This window comes from Triticum aestivum, chromosome 5A (genome assembly GCF_018294505.1).
Source record: "Triticum aestivum cultivar Chinese Spring chromosome 5A, IWGSC CS RefSeq v2.1, whole genome shotgun sequence".
Classification (NCBI taxonomy): Eukaryota; Viridiplantae; Streptophyta; class Magnoliopsida; order Poales; family Poaceae; genus Triticum; species Triticum aestivum.
This window is the reverse complement of record NC_057806.1, coordinates 74,219,992-74,238,394: the sequence shown is the minus strand read 5'-3', so window position 1 is coordinate 74,238,394 and position 18,403 is coordinate 74,219,992.

Sequence of the window (18,403 nt, the reverse complement as noted above, 5' to 3'; positions counted from 1 at the left end):
TTGTATCACCATCTCTTCGCCGAACTAGTGCACCTATACGATTTACCATTGTATTGGGTGTGTTGGGGACACAAGAGACTCTTTGTTATTTGGTTGCAGGGTTGCTTGAGAGAGACCTTCTTCATCCTACGCCTCCTACGGATTGATATGCCTTAGTTCATCCACTTGAGGGAAATTTGCTACTGTCCTAAAAACCTCTGCACTTGGAGGCCCAACAACGTCTACAAGAAGAAGGTTGTGTAGTAGACATCAAGCTCTTTTCTGGCGTCGTTGCCGGGGAGGTTAGCGCTTGAAGGTATATATTTAGATCTTGCAATCGAGTCTTTTAGTTTCTTGTTTTATCACTAGTTTAGTTTATAAAAGAAAACTACAAAAATATGGAATTGAGTTTGTCTCATATGCTTCATCTTTTTAATATCTTTCGTGAGTATGATGGAAAGGATAATTGTGCTCAAGTGCTAGAAGAAGAAATCTATAAAATGTTTGGCACTAAATATTTGAAAGATGAGCATGATTGCAATGTTGTTAGTACGAATTCTTTGAATATCGATGATGCTAATGATATGCAAAACCACAAGCTTGGGGAAGCTATGTTTGATGACGATGATATTTTTTGTCCCCCGGGTTTTGATGAGCAAATTTATTATGATGAAAGCATGCCTCCTATCTATGATGATTATTGTGATGACACGTATGCTTTAAAGAATAATAATACCAATGAACCTTGTCACCTTGATCTTAATTTTCAATCACATGATAGTTATTTTGTTGAGTTTGCTCCCACTATTATTCACGAGAAGAATTTTGCTTATGTGGAGAGTATGAAATTTTCTATGCTTGTAAATCATGAAAAGAATGCTTTAGGTGCTGGTTATATTGTTGAATTCATTCATGATGCTACTGAAAATTATTATGAGGGAAGAATATATGCTTGTAGGAACTGCAATAATGTAAAGTTTTCTCTCTATGTGCTTAAAGTTATGAAGTTATGCTTGTTTTACCTTCCTATGCAAGTTGATTCTTGTTCCTATAATTTGTTTGCTCACAAAATCCCTATTCATAGGAAGTGGGTTAGACTTAAATGTTCTAGTCATATTCTTCAAGATGCTCTCTTTATGTTACAATTCTTATCCTTTATGTGAGCATCATTGAAATTATCATGCCTAGCTAGGGGTGTTAAACGATAGCGCTTGTTGGGAGGCAACCCAATTTTATTTTTGTTCCTTACTTTTTGCTCCTGTTTAGTAATAAATAATTCATCTAGCCTCTGTTTATATGTGGTTTTAGTTGTTTAATTATTGTTTGTGCCAAGTAGAACCTTTGGGAAGACTTGGGGGATGTCTTGTTGATCATGCTGTAAAAAACAGAAACTTTATCGCTCACGAGAATTGCTGCCATTTTTATTTGGAGAGTGCTATTTAGTTAATTCTTTTTGAAAATGATTAATAGATAAATTCCTCTCGTCCAGAAATTTATTTTACAATTTTTGGGGTTCCAGATCTTGCGCTAGCTACATATTACTACAGACTGTTCTGTTTTTGATAGATTCTGTTTTTTGTGTGTTGTTTGCTTATTTTGATGAATCTATGGCTAGTAAAATAGTTTATAAACCATAGAGAAGTTGGAATACAGTAGGTATAACACCCGTATAAATAAAGAATGAGTTCATTACAGTACCTTGAAGTGGTCTTTTGTTTTCTTTCGCTAACGGAGCTCACGAGTTTTCTACTTTAAGTTTTGTGTTGTGAAGTTTTCAAGTTTTGGGTAAGTAGTCGATGGACTATGAAATAAGGAGTGGCAAGAGCCTAAGCTTGGGGATTCCCAAGGCACCCGAAGGTAATATTCAAGGATAGCCAAGAGCCTAAGCTTGGGGATGCCCCGGAAGACATCCCTTGTTTCGTCTTTGTTCATCGATAACTTTACTTGGAGCTATATTTTTATTCGCCACATGATATGTGTTTTGCTTGGAGCGCCAATTTATTAGGATTTTCTTTCTGTTATTTAGAAAAATGTTTTGCATCTTTTATTTCAATAAAAGTGGCATTGATAGCCTTTACTATGCCTATGTTACAAGTATACATGTTGCTGTTTGAAAACAGAAAGTTTACCGCTATTGCAATAATTCCCTAGAAAAGTCAGAATGTGATAAAATGTTGAAACCTTTTGCGGGAAGTTTTGTTCGTAATTTTTGGAGCTAGGGAAGTATGGATGTTGCAGCATTCTTTAAAGACTATCCTGTTTAGGCAGATTGTTGTTATGTTTGCATTGTTTGCTTATGTTTGCTTCTTTAATGATTCTATTTGAGGATAGGACTATTAAATAGGCAGAGGCATTTAGTATGCAATGTTGAATAATAATTTTAGTGATTTGCTACAGTAGAGTATGATAAGGTTTTGGCAATGGTTTATACTAACTTATCTCACGAGTCCTTGTTGAGTTTTGTGTGGATGAAGCTTTTGAGATTTAGGGGGACCGTGATATGAGAGGAATTAAGGAGACACAAAAGCTCAAGCTTGGGGATGCCCAAGGCACCCCAAGATAATATTTCAAGAAGTCTCAAGCATCTAAGCTTGGGGATGCCCCGGTTGGCATCCCACCTTTCTTCTTCAACAATTATCGGTTAGTTTCGGTTGATCCTAACTTTTTGCTTCTTCACATGATGTTTGCCATTTTTAGAATGTCATTTTATTTTGCTTTGCTTGCTGTTTGAATAAAATACCAAGATCTGAAAATCTTAAATGTTAGAGAGTCTTCACATAGTTCCATAATTATTCGACTACTCATTGATCTTCACTTATATCTTTCGTAGTACTTTGTCGTTTGCTCTAGTGCTTCACTTATATCTTTTTAGAGCACGGTGGTGGTATAGAAATAGATGAACTCTTATGCTTCACTTATATCATTTTGAGAGTCTTAAATATCATGGTAATTTTCTTAAAATCCTAATATGCTAGGTATACAAGATTAATGATAAAATTCTCTTATGAGTGTTTTGAATACTAAGAGAAGTTTGATGCTTGATGATTGTTTTGAGATATGGAGGTAATAATATCAAAGTCGTGCTAGTTGAGTAGTTGTGTAATTGATAAATGCTTGTGTTGAAGTTTGCAAGTCCCATAGCATGCACGTATGGTAAACATTGTGTAACAAATTTGAAACATGAGGTGTTATTTGATTGTCCTCCTTATGAGTGGCGGTCGGGGACGAGCGATGGTCTTTTCCAACCAATCTATCCCCCTAGGAGCATGCATGTAGTGCCGAGGTTTTTGATGACTTGTAGATTTTGGCAATAAGTATGTGAGTTCTTTATGACTAATGTTGAGTCCATGGATTATATGCACTCTCACCCTTCCATCCTTGCTAGCCTCTTAGGTATCGTGCATTGCCCTTTCTCACATTGAGAGTTGGTGCAAACTTCGCCGGTGCATCCAAACCCCGTGATATGATACGCTCTGTCACACATAAACCTCCTTATATCTTCCTCAAGACAGCCACCATACCTACCTATTATGGCATTTCCATAGCCATTCTGAGATATATTGCCATGCAACTTTCCATCATTCCGTTCATCATGACACATTCATCATTGTCATATTGCTTTGCATGATCATGTAGTTGACATCATATTTGTGGCAAAGCCACCATTCATAATTCTTTCATACATGTCACTCTTGATTCATTGCATATCCCGGTACACCGCCGGAGGCATTCATATAGAGTCATACCTTGTTCTATTATCGAGTTGTAATCATTGAGTTGTAAATAAATAGAAGTGTGATGATCATCATTTTCTAGAGCATTGTCCCAAGTGAGGAATAAAAAATAAAAAAAGGAAAAAGGCCATAAAAAAGGAAAGGCCCAAAAAATGAGAGAAAAAGAGAGAAGGGACAATGTTACTATCCTTTTACCACACTTGTGCTTCAAAGTAGCACCATGGTCTTCATAGTAGAGAGTCTCTCATGTTATCACTTTCATATACTAGTGGGAATTTTTCACTATAGAACTTGTCTTGTATATTCCAACAATGGGCCCCCTCAAGTGCCGTAGGTCTTCCTGAGCAAGCAAGTTGGATGCACACCCACTAGTTTCTTTTGTTGAGCTTTCATACATTTATAGCTGTAGTGCATCCGTTGCATTGCAATCCCTACTCCTTGAATTAACATCAATCGATCGGCATCTCCATAGCTCATTGATTAGCCTCATTGATGTGAGACTTTCTCTTTTTTTGTCTTCTCCACATAACCCCCCTCATTATATTCTATTCCACACATAGTGCTATGTCCATGGCTCGCGCTCATATATTGCATGAAAGTTTATAGGTTTGAGATTACTAAAGTATGAAACAATTGCTTGGCTTGTCATCGGGGTTGTGTATGATGAGAGCATTCTTGTGTGACGAAAATGGAGCGTGACTAAACTATATGATTTTGTAGGGATGAACTTTCTTTGGCCATGTTATTTTGAGAAGACATGATTGCTTAGTTAGTATGCTTGAAGTATTATTATTTTTATGTCAATATGAACTTTTGTCTTGAATCTTTCGGATCTGAATATTCATGCCACAATTAAGAAGAATCACATTGAAATTATGCCAAGTAGCACTCCGCATCAAAAATTCTGTTTTTATCATTTACCTACTCGAGGACGAGCAGGAATTAAGCTTGGGGATGCTGATGTCTCCAACGTATCTATAATTTTTGATTGCCCCATGCTATATTATCTACTGTTTTCAATGTTTATGGGCTTTATTATACACTTCTATATCATTTTTGGGACTAACCTATTAACCCAGAGCCCAGTGCCAGTTTCTGTTTTTTACCCTGTTTTAGAGTTTCGAAGAAAAGGAAAATCAAATGGAGTCCAATTGACCTGAAACTTCACGAAACTCATTTTTGGAAGGAATGAAGCCCAGAAGACTTGGAGTGCACGCCAGCGGACTTACGAGGAGGCCACGAGGCAGGGGGTGCTCCCACCCCCCTGGGCGCGCCCTCCACCCTCGTAAGCCCCTCGTGGTGCCCCTGACGTACTTCTTCCGCCTATATATCTCCATATACCCTAAAAACATCCGTGAGCACAATAGATTGAGAGTTCCATCGCAAGAAGCCTCCGTAGCCACTGAAAACCAATCTAGACCCATTCCGGCACCCTGCTGGAGGGGGCAATCCCTCTCCGGTGGCCATCTTCATCATCCCGTTGCTCTCCATGACGAGGAGGGAGTAGTTCTCCCTCGGGGCTGAGATTATGTACCAGTAGCTATGTGTTTGATCTCTCTCTCTCTCGTGTTCTTGACTTGGCACGATCTTGATGTATCGTGAGCTTTGCTATTATAGTTGGATCTTATGTTTCTCCCCCCCCCTACTCTCTTGTAATGGATTGAGTTTCCCCTTTGAAGTTATCTTATCGGATTGTGTCTTTAAAGATTTGAGAACACTTGATGTATGTCTTGTCGTGCGTATTTGTGGTGATAATGGGATATCACGTGATTCACTTGATTTATGTTTTGGTGATCAACTTGCGGGTTCTGCCCATGAACCTATGCATAGGGGTTGGCACACGTTTTCGTCGTGATTCTCCGATAGAAACTTTGGGGCACTCATTGAAGTTCTATTTGTTGGTTGAACAGATGAATATGAGATTGTGTGATGCATATCGTATAATCATACCCATGGATACTTGAGGTGACATTGCAGTATCTAGGTGACATTAGGGTTTTGGTTGATTTGTGTCTTAAGGTGTTATTCTAGTACGAACTCTAGGGCTGTTTGTGATACTTATAGGAATAGCCCAACAGATTGATTGGAAAGAATAACTTTGAGGTGGTTTCGTACCCTACCATAATCTCTTCATTCGTTCTCCGCTATTAGTGACTTTGGAGTTACTCTTTGTTGCATGTTGAGGGATAGTTATATGATCCAATTATGTTAGTACTGTTGAGTGACTTGCACTAGTGAAAGTATGAACCCTAGGCCTTGTTTCCTAGCATTGCAATACCGTTTACGGTCACTTTTATCATTAGTTACCTTGCTGTTTTTATAATTTCAGATTACAAATACCATTATCTACCATCCATATTGCACTTGTATCACCATCTCTTTGCTGAACTAGTGCACCTATACAATTTACCATTGTATTGGGTGTGTTGGGGACACAAGAGACTCTTAGTTATTTGGTTGCAGGGTTGCTTGTGAGAGACCATCTTCATCCTACGCCTCCTACATATTGATAAACCTTAGGTCATCCACTTGAGGGAAATTTGCTATTGTCCACTTGGAGGCCCAACAACGTCTACAAGAAGAAGGTTGTCTAGTAGACATCGCCCGCCACCTTGTCTGTTGGTGTAGTTGCGGCTGGGATCACTGCCGCTGCTAGCGTTGCCGTTCTGCTGCTTGCTAAAGTGAGCACGAGTGACCGTGTTGGCGGAGGACTCTGCCTCCCTGTGCCAAAGATTCATATTGGGCTCGAAGCTTAGGTGCTGCAAGTACAGCTCCGGTGCAGTCACGGGCCCGTGAACATATAGCAGACACAACCGGGTCGAACTCCTCATCGAGCCCGACGAGGGTGTGTGAAACGACATCCTCTTCATCAACCTTCTTCTCTAAAGCTATCTATTCATCGCATAAAACTTTATCTGACCAACATATTTAGTGATGGTGGAGTTTCCCTTGTGCAGGGTTGCCCGCGCGATCTAGACATTGACAATGCTCGCACGCGTGTGAGAGATGAGCATCCCCTCGATGGTGTTCCAGAGCTTCGCCACCGTGTGATAGTTGACAGGAGGCCACTTGGATGGCCGTCTCCCACGGCAGTGTGGTCACCAGGTAGGAGAAAACCTGCTGATCCTTCGTGCATAATGTCGAGAAGTTGGGGTTAGGCATCTTGGACTTCGTGTTCCCATAGTTGGTGGTGACCTCAATGGTCATGGGCGGCACCGCCTTCCCAGTGTCGAGGTAGTCTGCCATCTACGCCCCCTGATGGCGGAGAGGACGGTGGCAGACCATAGCACCTGATTACCTTGGGTGATGTTCTTGGTTGCGGCATGATTAGATGGAGAGGAGGGGAAAGAACTTGATGAACTCGCCATGGATGATTTCGAGGCTAGCTCTGATTACCATGAAAGAAAGGAAGTATGGAAACGTATGAACTCCTTGCGGGGACGCGTGTGTGTTTATATGCTCAGCTGAATACAAGGTGCGTAAAGTTGTTGGTAGACTTGACCCATAATCTTAGATATACAAGATTTTGATCATCCTTGCTAACAACCTGCCTTGTACAATAATACACACGTGCACGCACACAATTAATATTACATCATGACATATTGTCTTTTTTAAATCCATTGTGACACATTGTCACGTTACACAACACATGTACAAGCCTATTTAACATGTGTTCTAGTGTTGGTCCATTCACAACTAACTCACTTTCTAGAATAGTGATGCTCAAAGATTTGTTGTTAGCCACTTAATATATACGACCACTGGCCTAAATAAAAATTGATGGTTTCGTCCCCTGTTGTTACCGAAAAAGCCTTTCGCCCCGCTTTATAAATAAAGAAACCACCAAGCACAAAGTATCAAGGTACCAATGGATCAACACACACACACACACACACAATGCCACCGCAGGCAAGGTACAACACTCACGCACAAAGACAATACACGGGTTCAACTGTGGGCACATCACAACAAGCCCAACACAGGCGCATGACACAGATATCACATAAACGGCGATGGTAGGTATAGACGATCTAATCCGGCTCCGGTGATGGTGGGGGAAGCGGTGGAGCCATCTGCAGAGCCATCGCATGAAGCTGGGTGATGGTGGAGGTGACGGCGTGTCTCTCCCTGGGACTGCTAAGAGGTAGCCAAAGCTGCAAGTAACCAGACCATTTGAACAAAGCGTTAGTATCATGATGAAGAGGGACACGCTGAATCACAAGCTTATTCCGAACAGCCCATGGCGTCCAGGCAAGCATCCCAATGATCAGCCACCTAATGCGGCAAACCGAGGGTGCTAGCGCCTGGAGTTCGGCGAAGAGAGCATGGAAGTTGTTGTGGTCCCAGCTTCCACCCACTATTTCGCCGAAACAACTCCAGAGGAACTACGCAGACACGCAGGTGAAGAAGATATGGTTCGAATCCGGGCAACGCCCATCACCGGGGCCGTTGCGTTTTAGGACATCCACGCCGGACGGGAGGCGTCCGCGAATCCATTGCCACAAGAAGATCCTAATCTTCAAGGGAAGCCAGATCTCCCGGATGGTGGTGAGCGTCTCTTGGCCTAGCGATGGGGTGATGGCCTGGTAGAGCGATTTAGTGGAGAATTGCCCAGAACACTCTAGCCGCCATCCGGAGTAGTCATCTCCTATCTCAACATCAGGCTCGTGTAACACGATGCAGTCTAGCAATTCATGCCAATCCGCATTCTCAGCCGGGCCAAATGGTCTCCAGAACGCGAGTTGCCCTAAGTCAATAAGGGCCGTCACGGCAGAAACCGACGGATCAACCGCGATGGACAACAGGTTAGGAAAGAGGGCTGCGAGGGGTATGTCTCCAGTCCATCTATCTTACCAGAACATCGTGGCGGTGCCAGATCCGACTGTGATCAAGGTCCCGATGTGGAGGACTAGAAGGAGCTGAATGATCAATTGCCAGAATTGGGAGCCACCAGACTGCTGGTAGAAGGCGAGAGGTTGACCACGGAGGTATTTCTGCTGAATGAGGCGAAGCAATAGGCCACCCTCTCTGTTGGTAATCCGCCAGAGCCACCGAGTCAGGAGGGCTATGTTCATGCGTTTGGAGGACATGATCCCAAGACTGCCATGGTCACACGGTTTACAGATCTCCGACCATTGAACCATGTGGTACTTCTGGTTATCGCCCTCGCCAGCCTAGAAGAAACGCCCCTGAACTGTGGCAATCTCATGATGTAGAGTCTCAGGAAGGCTGTAGAAGCTCATGATGAATAAGAGCAGGCTGGAGAGGGACGAATTAATGGGGACTGTCTGGGCCGCTTTCGAGAGCCACCGGCCCTGCCAGGGCTCGATGCGGTGCTCAAGCTTCCCCACAGTCGAGCGCAGCTTTGCCACCGTGAGCCTCGAGTCACTAATGGGGATCCCTAGACGCGTCATGGGGAAACATCCGAGCTGGTAATTAATCCGATCTGCGATGCTCTGTCGTTCGTCTTGGGAGTATCCCAAGACCATCACCGTACTCTTGTCGAAGTTGATCCTGAGGCAGGGCATCCGCTGGAAGCAAAGCAGGAGGAACTTCAGGTTCGTGATATCGCTCGCTGAGCCTTCCACCATGATAATGGTGTGATCCGCATATTGGAGAAGGGAGATCCCGTTCCCCCCAGCAAGATGCGGGACTATGCCCTTAATATGGCCCACGGCCTTGGATTTATCTAAGATGGCTGCCAGAGCATCGACAACCATGTTGAAGAGAAATGGTGAGAAGGGATCGCCCTCGCGCACCCCACAGAATGTGGGAAAGTATGGGCCAACCTCGCCATTAATGTTCACTACGGCCCGGCCCGAGGTGACCATTTGCATCACCCGGCTTACCCATATGTCATCGAAGGCCTTCCAGAGCAAACATTCCCGAAGGAAGGACCAACTGACTGTGTCATAAGCCTTGTGGAAATCCAGTTTCAGGAAGACTGCCTTGAGGTGTTTGGTGTGAACCTCATGGAGTGCTTTGTGGAACACCAGGACTCTGTCAAGGATATATCGGCCCTGGATAAAAGCCGACTGATCAAGGTGAGTGATCTGGTCGGCAATAGGGGCCACCCTAATGGCGTACCCCTTCGCGAGGATGCGGAAGAGGACATTAATCACCGTAATTGGCTGGAATTGGCGGATATCCAAAGCCCAGTCACTTCAGGGATGAGGGTGATTATCCCAAAGTTAAGCCTGGTGAGGTCAATGGACCCTACAAAGAACTCCTCAAATAGGGCCATCACCTCTAGCTTGATTACCTCCCAGAAGGTCTACAAGAACTTCACTGGGAGGCCATCCGGACCGGGGGCCGAAGAGGGGTACATGCCTGATAACCCACAAGTATAGGGGATCGCAACAGCTTTCGAGGGTAGAGTATTCAACCCAAATTTATTGATTCGACACAAGGGGAGCCAAATAATATTCTCAAGTATTAGCAATTGAGTTGTCAATTCAACCACACCTAGAAACTTAGTATATGCAGCAAAGTGTTTAGTAGCAAGTAATATGATAGTGATGGTAACGGTAACAAAAGAGTAACGAAAGCAAAGTAATATTTTTGGTATTTTGTAGTGATTGTAACAATAGCAACGGGAAAGTAAATAAGCGTAAACCGGTATATGGAAAGCTCGTAGGCATTAGATCAATGATGGATAATTATGCCGGATGCGGTTCATCATGTAACAATCGTAACATAGGGTGACACAGAACTAGCTCCAATTCGTCAATGTAATGTAGGCATGTATTCCGAATATAGTCATACATGCTTATGGAAAAGAACTTGCATGACATCTTTTGTCCTACCCTCCTATGCCAGCGGGGTCCTAATGGAAACTAAGGGATATTAAGGCCTCCCTTTAATAGAGAACCGGAACAAAGCATTAGCACATAGTGAATACATGAACTCCTCAAACTACGGTCATCACCGGTAAGTATCCCGATTATTGTCACTTCGGGGTTAATGGATCATAACACATAATAGGTGACTATAGACTTGCAAGATAGGATCAAGAACTCTCATATATTGATGAAAACATACTAGGTTCAGATCTGAAATCATGGCACTCGGGCCCTAGTGACAAGCATTAAGCATAGCAAAGTCATAGCAACATCAATCTCAGAACAAAGTGGATACTAGGGATCAAACCCTAACAAAACTAACTTGATTACATGATAGGATCTCATCCAACACATCACCGTCCAGCAAGCCTACGATGGAATTACTCACGCACGACGGTGAGCATCATGAAATTGGTGATGGAGGATGGTTGATGATGACGACGGCGACGAATTCCCCTCTCCGGAGCCCCGAACGGACTCGAGATCAGCCCTCCCGAGAGGTTTTAGCTCTTGGCGGCGGCTCCGTATCGTAAAACGCGATGATTTCTTCTCCCTTATTTTTTTCTCCCCGAAAGCAGTTATATAGAGTTGGAGTTGGAGTCGGGAGGTCTCCATGGGGCCCACGAGGTAGGGGGCGCGCCCTAATGGGGGGGGCACCCTAGTGGCAAGGGTGTGGGTCCCCTGGTCTTCATCTTTGGCGAGGATTTTTTATTATTTATTGTAAGATATTCCGTGGAGTTTCAGCTCATTCTGAGAACTTTTGTTTTCTCCACATAAAACAACATCATGGCAATTCTGCTGAAAACAGCGTCAATCCGGGTTAGTTCCATTCAAATCATACAAGTTAGAGTCCAAAACAAGGGCAAAAGTGTTTGGAAAAGTATATACGACGGAGACGTATCAACTCCCCCAAGCTTAAACCCTTGCTTGTCCTCAAGCAATTCAGTTGACAAACTGAAAGAAATAAAGAAAAACTTTTACAAACTCTGTTTGCTCTTGTTGTTGTAAATATGTCAAGCTAGCATTCAAGTTTTCAGCAAAGATTATAACTAACCATATTTGCAATAATTCTCCGGTCTCATGATTACCCATATCAATAGCATAATCTACTAGCAAGCCATAATAATAAATCTCGGATGACAACACTTTCTCAAAACAATCATAATATGATATAACAAGATGGTATCTCGCTAGCCCTTTCTGAGACCGCAAAACATAAATGCAGAGCACCTTTAAAGATCAAGGACTGACTAGACATTGTAATTCATGGTAAAAGAGATCCAATCATAGTCACACCGAATGTAAACTAACAATAATGAACGCAAATGACAGTCGTGCTCTCAAACTGGTGCTTTTAATAAGAGGGTGATGACTCACCATAAAAGTAAATAGATAGGCCCTTCGCAGAGGGAAGCAGCAATTTGTAGAGGTTCCAGAGATCGGTTTTGAAATAGAGGTGAATAACATTTTTAGTGGTATACTTTCATTGTCAACATAACAACCAAGAGATGGCGATATCTTTCATGCTACACACATTATAGGCGGTTCCCAAACAGAATGGTAAAGTTTATACTCCCCCTCCACCAACAAACATCAATCCATGGCTTGCTCGAAACAACGAGTGCCTCCAACATACATCAGGTCCCAGGGGGAGTTTTGTTTTGCAATTATTTTTTATTTAGTTTGCATAAAGCATGGGACTGGGCATCCCGGTGACCAGCCATTTATCTCGCGAGTGAGGAGCGGAGTCCACTCCTCTTGAGAATAACCCGCCTAACATGGAAGGTACAGACACCCCTAGTCGATTCATGAGCTATTCGAGCATAAAAACAGGATGGTTATTTGAAGGTTTAGAGTTTGGCACATACAAATTTCCTTGGAACGGCAGGTAGATACCGCATATAGGAAGGTATAGTGGACTCATGTGGAATAACTTTGGGGTTTAAGGAGTTTGGATGCACAAACCATATTCCCGCTTAGTACAGGTGAAGGCTAGCAAAAGACTAGGAAGCGACCAACTAGAGAACGACAACAGCCATGTACATGCATTAAAATTAATAAACATTGGATGCAAGCATGAGTAGGATATAATCCACCATGAACATAAATATCGTGAAGGCTATGTTGATTTGTTTCAACTACATGCGTGAACATGTGCCAAGTCAAGTCACTTAAATCATTCAGAGGAGGATACCACCCTATCATACCACATCATAACCATTTTAATAGCATGTTGGCACGCAAGGTAAACCATTATAACTCATAGCTAATCAAGCATGGCACAAGCAACTATGATCGCTAATTGTCATTGCAAACATGTTTATTCATAACAAGCTGAATCAAGAACGATGAACTCATCATATTTACAAAAACAAAAGAGGTCGAGTTCATACCAGCTTTTCTTATCCCAGTCAATTATAATTTATCATCATAATTGCCTTTCACATGCACGATCGAACAATGTGAATAATAATAAGAGTGCACATGCATTGGACTAAGCTGGAATCTGCAGGCATTCAATAAACAAGAAAAGACAAAGCAATATGGGCTCTTGGTTAAATCAACAATAAAGCATATAAGAGCCACTTCAACAATTTAGTCATGGTCTTCTCCTACTGACCCCCAAAGAAAAGAAGAGAAATAAAACTATTTACACGGGAAAGATCCCAACAAGCAAAAGAAGAACATGAAATATATTTTTCTTTTTAATTACTACTACAAGCATGGAAAGTAAATTAATTAAAAGCTACAACTAATTTTTTTGGTTTTTTCTTGAGGTTTATTAAACACACAAGAAGAAAGCATAAAAGGAAATAAACTAGCATGGATGATAAAATGTAAAAGTATGAGCACCGACATCTAGCAATGAGTGTGTGTGAACATAAATGTAATGTTGGTGAGAAATACGTACTCCCGCAAGCTTAGGCTTTTGGCCTAAGTTAGTCTATGGCCACGGCTGGCCTGGCTGATATCCATAATAATAGTTTTTGGGGTCGTACTGTGATGCAGCGGCTATCGCCTCCTGAGCTGCAGTGTGGCGACGAGTGGCCTCCCTTGTCTGCTCTCTGTTCCATAAATCCTCAAATATTCTAGAAAAAAATCATATTTAATTTTTAGGGCATTTGGAGAACTTTTATTTTCGAGGTATTTTTATATTGCATGGATAATTAGATAACAGACAGAAAAATATTTATTTTTATTTTATTTAATATAATTAACAGAAAGTAATATTGGGGTACAGAAGGTTGTGCTTCTAGTTTCATCCATCTCATGCTCATCAAAAGGAATCCACTAACAAGGTTGATCAAGTCTTGTTAACAAACTCATTCCGATTAACATGAATCCGGAGAAATTTCGAATAACACTAGGTTACCACAACGGGGATATGCACATCCCCAATAATAAGTATATCACATTTATATCACATTTCTTCTTGACAGTAGGAAGAGGAAATTCAAAACCTCCATATATAATTGATGAAATTTTTCCGATAGAATTGATACTATGAACTCAAGGTTGTCTCCTCGGAAAGTGTAACGTATGCTCATTACCATTAACATGAAAAGTGACATTGCCTTTGTTGCAATCAATAACAGCCCCTGCAGTATTAAGAAAAGGTCTTCCAAGAATAATAGACATACTATCGTCCTCGGGAATATCAAGAATAACAAAGTCCGTTAAAATAGTAACGTTTGCAACTACAACAGGCACGTCCTCACAAATATCGACAGGTATAGCAGTTGATTTATCAGCCATTTGCAAAGATATTTTAGTAGGTGTCAACTTATTCAAGTCAAGTCTACGGTATAAAGAGAGAGGCATAACACTAACACCGGCTACAAGATCACATAAAGAAGTTTTAACATAGTTTCTTTTAATGGAGCATGGTATAGTAGGTACTCCTTGATCTCCAAGTTTCTTTGGTATTCCACCCTTAAAAGTATAATTAGCAAGCATGGTGGAAATTTCAACTTCTGGTATCTTTCTTTTATTTCTAACAATATCTTTCATGTACTTAGCATAAGGATTCATTTTGAGCATATCAGTCAATCGCATACGCGAAAAGATAGGTCTAATCATTTCAGCAAAGAGCTCAAAATCCTCATCATCCTTTTTCTTGGATGGTTTGGGAGGAAAAGGCATGGGTTTCTGAACCCAAGGCTCTCTTTCTTTACCATGTTTCTTAGCAACAAAGTCTTTCTTATCATAACGTTGATTCTTTGATTATGGGTTATCAAGATCAACAACAGGTTCAATTTCTACATCATTATCATTACTAGGTTGAGCATCATTATGAACATCATCATTAACATTTTCATTAGGTTCATGTTCATTTCCAGATTGTGTTTCAACATCAGACATAGAGATATCATTTGGATTATCAGGTGGTTCAACAATAGGTTCACTAGAAGTTTGCACAGTTCTATCATTTTCCTTTTTCTTCTTTTTAGAAGAACTAGGTGCATCAATTTTATTTCTCTGAGAATCTTGCTCAATTCTCTTAGGGTGGCCTTCAGGATACAAAGGTTCCTGAGTCATTCTACCAGTTCTAGTAGCCACTTTAACAGCATAATCATTTTTCTTACTATTCATCTCATCAAGCAATTCCTTTTGAGCTTTAAGTACTTGTTCTACTTGAGTGGTAACCATAGAAGCATGTTTGCTAACAAGTTTAAGTTCACCTCTAATATTAGCCATATAATCACCCAAGTATTTAATCATACCAGCATCTTTTTTTAATTATCTACCAAAACAAGCATTGAAGTCTTCTTGCTTAAACATAAAATTATCAAACTCATCCAAGCATTGACTAGAAATTTTAGCAGGGGGGATTTTAGCTTTATCATATCTATAGAGAGAATTTACCTTTACTACCTGTGTCGGGTTACCGAGGTCTGGAGGTTCTTCAATAAATAAAGGATTAAGATCATATGTTTCTTCGACAGGCGGTAAATTAAGACCGTGTATTTCTTCAATAAGAGGTAAATTCTTAACATCTTCAGCTTTAATACCTTTTTCTTTCATAGATTTCTTTGCCTCTTGCATATCTTCGGGACTGAGAAATAGAACACCTCTCTTAATTGGAGTAGGAGTTGGTTTAGGAATAGGATCATTAATTGGAGCAGGAGCTGGCTCAGGAGGTGCCCAATTATTTTCATTTCTCAACATATTATTCAATAAGATTTCAGCTTCATCCCGTGTTCTTTCCCTGAAAAGAGAATCAGCACAACTATCCGTGTAATCTCTGGAAGCATCGGTTAGTCCATTGTAAAAGATATCAAGTATTTCATTTTTCTTAAGAGGATGATCAGGCAAAGCATTAAATAAGTTGAGAAGCCTCCATCAAGCTTGTGGGAGACTCTCTTCTTTAATTTGCACAAAGTTGTATATTTCCTTTAAAGCAGCTTGTTTCTTATGAGCAGGGAAATATTTAGCAGATAAGTAGTAAATCATATCCTGGGGATTACGCACACAACCAGGATCAAGAGAATTAAACCATATCTTAGCATCACCCTTTAATGAGAATGGAGATATTTTAAGGATATAAAAGTAGCGATCTCTCATCATTAGTGAACAGGGTAGCTATATAATTTAATTTAGTAAGATGTGCCATAACAGTTTCAGATTCATAGCCATGAAAAGGATCAGATTCAACCAAAGTAGTTATGTCAGGATCAACAGAGAATTCATAATCCTTATTAGTAACACAGATAGGTGAAGTAGCAAAAGCAAGATCGGGTCTCATCCTAGCATTTAGAGATTGCTTGTTCCATTTAGCTAATAAACTTTTGAGTTCATATATATCTTTGCAAGCTAAAATAGTTAAAGCAGCTTATTGATCAAATAAATAACCCTCAGGAATAACAAGTGATTCTTCATCATCACTTTCATCTTCATAATCAGATTCAATATTTCCAATCTCTCTAGCCCTAGCAAGTCATTCCTCGAGAAAATCACTAAGTGCCATAGTAGTATCAGGCATAGAGGTAGTTTCATCATAAGTATCATGTATAGCAGAAGTAGCATCATCAATAACATGCGACATATCAGAACGAATAGTAGAAGCAGGTTTAGGTGTCGCAAGCTTACTCATAACAGAAGGTGAATCAAGTGCAGAGCTAGATGGCAGTTCTTTACCTCCCCTCGTAGTTGAGGGATAAATTGTTGTCTTAGTGTCTTTCAAATTCTTCATAGTGTCCAGCAGATATAAATCCCAAGTGACTCAAAGAATAGATCTATGCTCCCCGGCAACGGCGCCAGAAATTAGTCTTGATAACCCACAAGTATAGGGGATCGCAACAGCTTTCGATGGTAGAGTATTCAACCCAAATTTATTGATTCGACACAAGGGGAGCCAAAGAATATTCTCAAGTATTAGCAGCTGAGTTGTCAATTGTACCACACTTGGAAACTTAGTATCTGCAGCAAAGTGTTTAGTAGCAAGTAATATGATAGTGATGGTAACAGTAACATAAGAGTAACGAAAGCAAAGTAATGTTGTTCGTATTTTGTAGTGATTGTAACAATAGCAACGGGAAAGTAAATAAGCGTAAACCAGTATATGGAAAGCTCGTAGGCATCGGATCAATGATGGATAATTATGCCGGATGTGGTTCATCATGTAACAATCATAACATAGGGTGACATAGAACTAGCTCCAATTCGTCAATGTAATGTAGGCATGTATTCCGAATATAGTCATACATGCTTATGGAAAAGAACTTGCATGGCATCTTTTATCCTACTCTCCCGTGGCAGAGGGGTCCTAATGGAAACTAAGGGATATTAAGGCCTCCTTTTAATAGAGAACCGGAACAAAGCATTAGCACATAGTGAACACATGAACTCCTCAAACTACGGTCATCACCGGTAAGTATCCCGATTATTGTCACTTCGGGGTTAATGGATCATAACACATAATAGGTGACTATAGACTTGCAAGATAGGATCAAGAACTCTCATATATTGATGAAAACATACTAGGTTCAGATCTGAAATCATGGCACTCGGGCCCTAGTGACAAGCATTAAGCATAGCAAAGTCATAGCAACATCAATCTCAGAACATAGTGGATACTACGGATCAAACCCTACCAAAACTAACTTGATTACATGATAGATCTCATCCAACCCATCACCGTCCAGCAAGCCTATGATGGAATTACTCATGTACGGCGGTGAGCATCATGAAATTGGTGATGGAGGATGGTTGATGATGGCGACGACGACGAATCCCCCTCTCCGGCGCCCCGAACGGACTCCAGATCAGCCCTCCCGAGAGGTTTTAGGGCTTGGCGGCCGACCCGTATCGTAAAACGCGATGATTTCTTCTCCCTTATTTTTCTCTCCCCGAAAGCAGTTATATAGAGTTGGAGTTGGAGTCGGGAGGTCTCCAGGGGGCCCACGAGGTAGGGGGGGGCGTGCCCTAGGGGGGGGGCGCCCCCACCCTCATGGCAAGGGTGTGGGCCCCCTGGTCTTCATCTTTGGTGAGGATTTTTTATTATTTGTTGTAAGATATTCCGTGGAGTTTCAGGTCATTCCGAGAACTTTTATTTTCTGCACATAAAACAACATCATGGCAATTCTGCTGAAAAAAGCATCAGTCCGGGTTAGTTCCATTCAAATCATACAAGTTAGAGTCCAAAACAAGGGCAAAAGTGTTTGGAAAAGTAGATATGACGGAGACGTATCAATGCCCTTAATAGCCGCACGAACTTCAGCCTCGCAGAACGGGGCCATAAGGGCCACATTGTCCGCAGGCGAGACACAACTGTGGGCCGGCCAAATGTCTTCCGCAAGGGCAAGACCTCACCGAGGGGAGGCATAGAATAGGTCTCTGTAAAAG